The sequence below is a fragment of the Astatotilapia calliptera genome, chromosome 12 (assembly GCF_900246225.1).
Source record: "Astatotilapia calliptera chromosome 12, fAstCal1.2, whole genome shotgun sequence".
NCBI lineage: Eukaryota > Metazoa > Chordata > Actinopteri > Cichliformes > Cichlidae > Astatotilapia > Astatotilapia calliptera.
Genome location: NC_039313.1, coordinates 32,339,626 through 32,346,116, shown reverse-complemented (window position 1 = coordinate 32,346,116; position 6,491 = coordinate 32,339,626).

Below are 6,491 nucleotides of genomic sequence, written 5' to 3'. Positions count from 1 at the left end.
ACTCCAGCAGCACGGAGAGAAAAAGAGAGAAAAAGATGCTGGAAATGGAAGCAAAGAGACGGACAGCGAAGCTGGACGCTCCCCCGGATGGTCGCATGGAGAGACGGCGTGCGAGTGGACAGCATGCCGCTACCATCAACAGCACCGCAGCTGCTGACTCCCGACTCCTTCTGTCGCTGCTGCTCTCCTCCTCCTCTTCATCCTCCTCATTCTCTCCTACTGGCCGATTTGGTGGGCTTTTTCTGGGGCTCCTCCAACAATGAGCCCCCGTGCGTCCGTGTCACCGAGAGAGAGCTCCGGAGTGGGGCCGCTCCGCTCTTGGTACAGAGATTTGAATAAACACATACACACGCACCGCGGGGGTGATGATAAATGCCCATTGTGCCCCGAGGAGGAGAAGAAGAAGAAGAAGTAATGAATCTGCACTGAGAGAGAGAGAGAGAGAGAGAGAGAGCAGCTGCCAATGAAGGAGCAAACCTCTTAAAGAAACAACGGTCTCATTTTCCCCCTTTCTCTCTCTCTTTTTCAGCTTTTTCTTCTTTCCTAATTACAATCAAAACACTGTTAACCCTCCTACACAAACACTGCACTGTAACTCTCTCTCTCTGTCACACACACGCACGCACATACACACACACACTGTGTGTGCATGACGTTTTCCTTTTTGCTAAGATAGTTGGAGCTTGCAGAGACTTCCCTCGCTGATGATGTGATGGTGGGAAAACAACAACAATAACAACAACAAACAAAGAGGGGGACATAAAATCACAGTGACCTCAAGCAAAGAGATTTTTTTTTAAGGAAACTTGTGCATCATAAACAGCCAGTGTTTTTTTTTTTACCCGTAAAATGCTCCCTATTTTAAAGAAAAGGTCTTTATTCATTCTTTATTATATTCTTTATTTCTGTCCTGAAGCAGATCAAATTTTTTTGTTGAGCTTGAAAGTTAGAAACAACATTTAAAGAAGAAATGCTGCTGGTTCCAATCACAGGAGCCTGTGAAAGTGAGTCTTAATTAAAATATATAATTAAAAATATAGAGAAACTTTCGTTGGTTGTAATAATTACATTTTTGAATATGTCTGTTATGTATGTGCTTGGAAAATATTTTAATTAAGAAAGAAATCATGTAAATTATAAAACTGTACATTTATTAGCATGTAAATTCTAGATTCTAGCTGTTCATTAATTTAACTAGGAGCATGAAAGAAACCATGATCAGCGAGCAGTTATAGAATTTCCCACCTTATCTCAGTAATCATGCTAAGCTAAAAGCTAATGAAATTCTCTTCTGGGTCTCTCCATCTGACTGGGAAGATGGAGCTTTGTACAAGACAAATTAAAATTAATTCATTAGTAAATAAAGATTAAAGAAGGATTTAAAGGTGGTCAACAACCTGTAAAAATGCAAAAAATGCGTCTTTTTTTCTATCACGTGACAGAACAGATGTTGTAATATGAGCTGTGGATCATGAAAACTAAACTTTCCTACAGCTTTTCTATGTTTGCCCACAAAAAACAAAACAAAACAAATAAAAAAACAAGTAAAAGCCTTTTTGACCTTGTAAGTCAACATAAGCATAAAAATCTATTCCTGCTAATGAATCATAATTTTTTTAAGTCAAATAATAAACACACTTTGAGCCATGTTTGTGTTGCAGACCTAACACCTTAAAAAAATTAATTGACGCAAATTAATATTTTGTGGTTAAGCTTTTGGTTAATCCATAAAGAACTGTCTCCAATTTATCATCAGATTATTAAGAAAACATAAACAGAGGTTTTTGTTAAATTTTATCCTTAATCCAACTTATAGTAAAGTATATATAAATAAACTTACCATATTAAAGTTAAAGAGAAATGTAAAATTTAATTAAAAATTTTTTTTTAAAAATGACCTTTGTTTAGATTTTGAAAATAATAATTAATAACAATGTAAACTTTCCTGTTTTGATCACTGTTAACCCATCAAGGAACACTTTTCCTCATATATCTACTGATATAAGTGTGCAATTACTTTATTGTCAGCAGCTGTGAACATATTCACAGTTTATGGTAGTGAACAATCATAAAAGTAAAACTCACAGACAAATCACAAACTCTCAGTTTGGTAGCTATTTTAAATGATAAAAATCACATTACCAGGAGAGCTTGTTTGCACTACCAGAAAATAAAAATAAAAAATCTCAAAAGTTTTTTGAGGTCAAACAGTTTACTCACTAACATCTGGGACAATAGCTCAAAATTGAGGAAATAACTTGAAATTTTGATCCGATTTTTTTTTTTTTTTTACAGTGGCAGAAACAACCCTTTTTGTTTCCTCTAATATAACTCCTTATGTTTTGCCATTTAATTGCTATAATTTTGTACACAAACAAAGAAGAAAAATTAAATGCCATAGAGGCTTGACGAGGTTAGTGAAATGGGCTAGCTGACATATAACGATATAGCTAGTACTAAGGTTAGGCTAATTAAACACTTTAGTATGGGGAAAATGTGAGGGTTAAATTGTTCCCTCAGGTCTTAAAAGAGATGAATGTATCAAACATCTGCAAAGAAAACATCTAAAAGAAGTCCATCCACAACATGAGGTTGATCATTACAATGTTTCTACATGGTTTAGATTATGTGCTATGAAAATCTCCCGAAACTAAGCTTAATGTCCACTCTTAAATCTTAGTTGGCCCAAGACTCAGCTTTCAATGACTGATATAGCACGTTAAAAAGATGAGAACTTCAATGAGCGCAGGGTTGATACATGATCACTTAATCCTTACCTTCAGTTGTATTTATACATTGTTTCCATGGTGAATGTTTAAATTAAACATGGCCAAAGTTTCAAACGATGAAGTCAGTCAACCATTAATCTTATAAGAACAAAGCTCAGGTTTCAGACGGTTCTAACAGGCTGAATTTGTGAGACTTTTTTTTTCAACACTTGGATCTGTATGATGTCATTAAAAGAGACATCCCTAATATGGTCATCTGAAGCAGGGAAGCCCCACCCACCTGCTATTCAAACTTTCTCTTTATGAGGGGCAACCAGTCAGATTAAAGTTGTCTCACAGGGAGGGGGGGTAAAAGAGCTCGTTTTAGACAGACTATTAACTGAGGGGCTGCTCCAGTGCCCAACCGAACATAGATAGAGGTCTGGATCACTCAAGCACTTTTGTATAATGCAAGATTAAATATATCGAAGCTGGAAATTAGCAGAAGAGGCGCCCTTTCCTATACTGAAACCTTGAGGGCCATCTAAGAGAAACCTCTTATATCTGGTTTAACAGTAATAATATAGCATATGTGTTATTTTATTTGAAAAATGACAGTGTAAATACTTGTTTCAGCTGTCTCTGTTATGAAATGATGTCTTTTAAAGAAAAAGAAAGATATTCTGGCAAAAATTATGTGCAAAGCTGTGTATTTTACACATTTACCAAAATATTTCTATAGTTCTAAAATATCTGAATGTGGCAACTACAGTATGTTAAGGATTTTGGAAACAATATGATTATAAATTGTATTTTACTTTGAAAGTGTTACTACCTACTGCACTACAAACAAAAATCACTTGGTGCAGAATTATACAAAATGAGAGAAATGCTTAGAAATGTACGGCTGTGTGTGAAATCCAAAGTATATCTAAATATTGGCATCGGTCATGGTTGACATTTGGTTTTTCATGGTGGTCTGAAAGCTTGAAATAAATCCTACATTGTGGAGTCAACATTCTTTTTATTCTACGGTTGCACTCCTTGAGCACTGCTCTAAATAAACCCATCAGCTTAAAGCCAAATGTAAACAGTTAGACAAGGGGTTAAAGGATAAATTACCCAGCAGGCTTTGCCTTCAGGGCGATGGCAAATGTTTCCATCCCTTCTCATCAGACATGCCAGTGGTTTCCCTCTGCCCTGCTCTGCTCTATACGGTCAGTTAACATTTCCGTTGCTGGGAACATCTTTGCACGTTGGATGCTCATTTGCCTCTTAAAGGGCCCCGCTGCTGCCTTTTCATGGGCCTGTAAGAATAATTTAGTGCGGGAGGCCTGAGATCACTGGAGATTATGGCTATGAAAGGAGAAAAGGACGCGTTATTAATGCTTGCTCATCGGAAAGAGGCGAATGAGAAAGGGGTCCCCAATGGGCCTGGATTCACTGTAACACGCTGAACTGCCATGGGAAACCAGGATGGCTTCAGTCTATTCTGTGATGATGGAAGAAAAAAAAAAGAAACTGTAGTGATACTGAAGGACCTCAGATGCAGCACATGTCCCTGCTGTAACATTACAGTAATAAATGAAGAGATAAAACACACTAAGGTCGCTGTTAGCTTACTATTTAGCACCACAGTGAGTCCCTTAGGATATATAAAGGATATATTTAGGAAATCATGAAGGTATTCTCAGCCATACTATCATCATAACTCAGTACAGCATTGTAAGAATATAATTTTAAATAGGTTAACAAAATTTCAGCTGTAAAAAAAAAAATATTGGCACCAGTCAGAAAAACAACAACAAAAATAGCAGAGGTGTGGACTCGAGTCACATGACTTGGACTCGAGTCAGACTCGAGTCATTAATTTTATGACTTTAGACTTGACTTGAAAAAATGTTCTAAGACTTGTGACTTGACTTGGACTTTTACACCAATGACCTGGGACTTGAATTGGACTTGAACCGGTTTACTTGAAAAGACTTGATATTTCACCCCAAATATAAAATTTAACATGCATATTATATAGAGATTGAAAATGTGACGTCATTCAGGGGTAAACCGCAAAGGATTCTGGGAACTCGTGGCAAGCGGTACTAGCACACGCAGGCTTTCAATTAAAATCAGTCACACAGCGATAAAAAGAAACACAAAAAATGGCAAGAAGCTGTTGTATTATTAACTGCAATAGCCGGTCGCATGACAGCCACGGGAAGCCGAGGGGTAAAGAGATCGGTTGTTATCGGATTACCTCGTTGAAGAGAAATTGTTCGAGCCATGTTTCCGAAGTAACAAAGACGTGACGGATGGCCTGGATTGCAGCCATTCAAAGACCAAATATAACGTCCCAGAACCCTCCAGCTCACAGGTTAGTCTGCTCCAAGCATTTACACGAAGGCAAGTCTTCTGTTGTAGTTAATACGTCATTTTCATAACACAATTGGTGATATAGGTTACAAGCAAGTCTGGCGCTGAACAGAAATTGTCGCGCTATGCTCCTTTATTTATTGTGCATAAACAGTGAATTGTCCTGACACAATATTGCGTTTCGCTTCTGTTATTATGGTACATTGACAAAAACATATACTTTTATTCACAGGATAAAACAGTTGTTTTGTATCACTAATTGCCCAGTACGATTACAACATACAGTATTATTGTCACTGCTACATTTCTGTAACGCGTACCAGAAATTATTTCCACTACTAATTAATTACCCTTGAGCTCAAAGGTCCTATTAATAAACGGTTAAGGAATGTGTATTTATGAAGACGATTTGTGAGACTGGTAAACTTATGATACGTACGATGGTCTTTCGTTCTACACGGTGCATTTCAAGGTCCTGCACCCATCCGTCGGTAAACTGTACCTGGGCTTGTTGCAGTGACCGGAAGTTACTAAACTTCATGAGTGTATGCACTCACTCCAAGAACCGTATGATTATAAATATGCATATAAATATGCTACGATGAGATAGCTGACTTCATCTAACTAGCAAATGTTGTCCAGGCTACGTTGGTGATACAGTTTTTTTTAATGTGTATGATATTTTTGTCATGCGATTTTAAAGCTGGTCCTACAACCGCATCCAAGAATAACATGCAGCGTATCTCAGAACTGTCGGTGAAAATTATTCTTGGAGCTAGGTTTAATTGAGCTGCATTTTAAAGAGGTGCAATTTCACAATTTGTGTATATTTTCTAAGTTCACTATTTTGTCATGTGTTGAGAAAAACACAGATTTTAAAATTACATGGTCTAATATTTACATTTAACATATAACTGCAACATGCTTTTTTCATTTTTTTTTTTAAAGACTCGAAAGGACTTGAAATTCAAAGTTTCAGACTTGTGACTTGACTCGGACTTTTACACCAGTGACTTGAGACTCGACTCTGACTTGCCTGACATTACTTGAGACTTGACTTGAGACTTGAGGATAAAGACTTGAGACTTACTTGAGACTTGCAAAACAATGACTTGGTCCCACCTCTGAAAAATAGAATTCTTAGGTTTACAAGCCTCACCTTTACTGTTACTGCAGCGGGAAATCTGTGCCGTAGCTACATAGGTGCAAACTCCTCTGAAACCCTACATCGCAACTTAAGGAGTAACGGCTTAATTATGCTTTGGGAGATCTACGTTGTAACTTATGACGTAACCGGAAACAGCTCTAAACCCTACCTTAACCTTCAATGTAACTTGACGTGCACCTCCCGAGAAATTTAACTACATGTTGGGTCCACCCAGCCCATTACAACATGAATGGCGTAAAATGTTG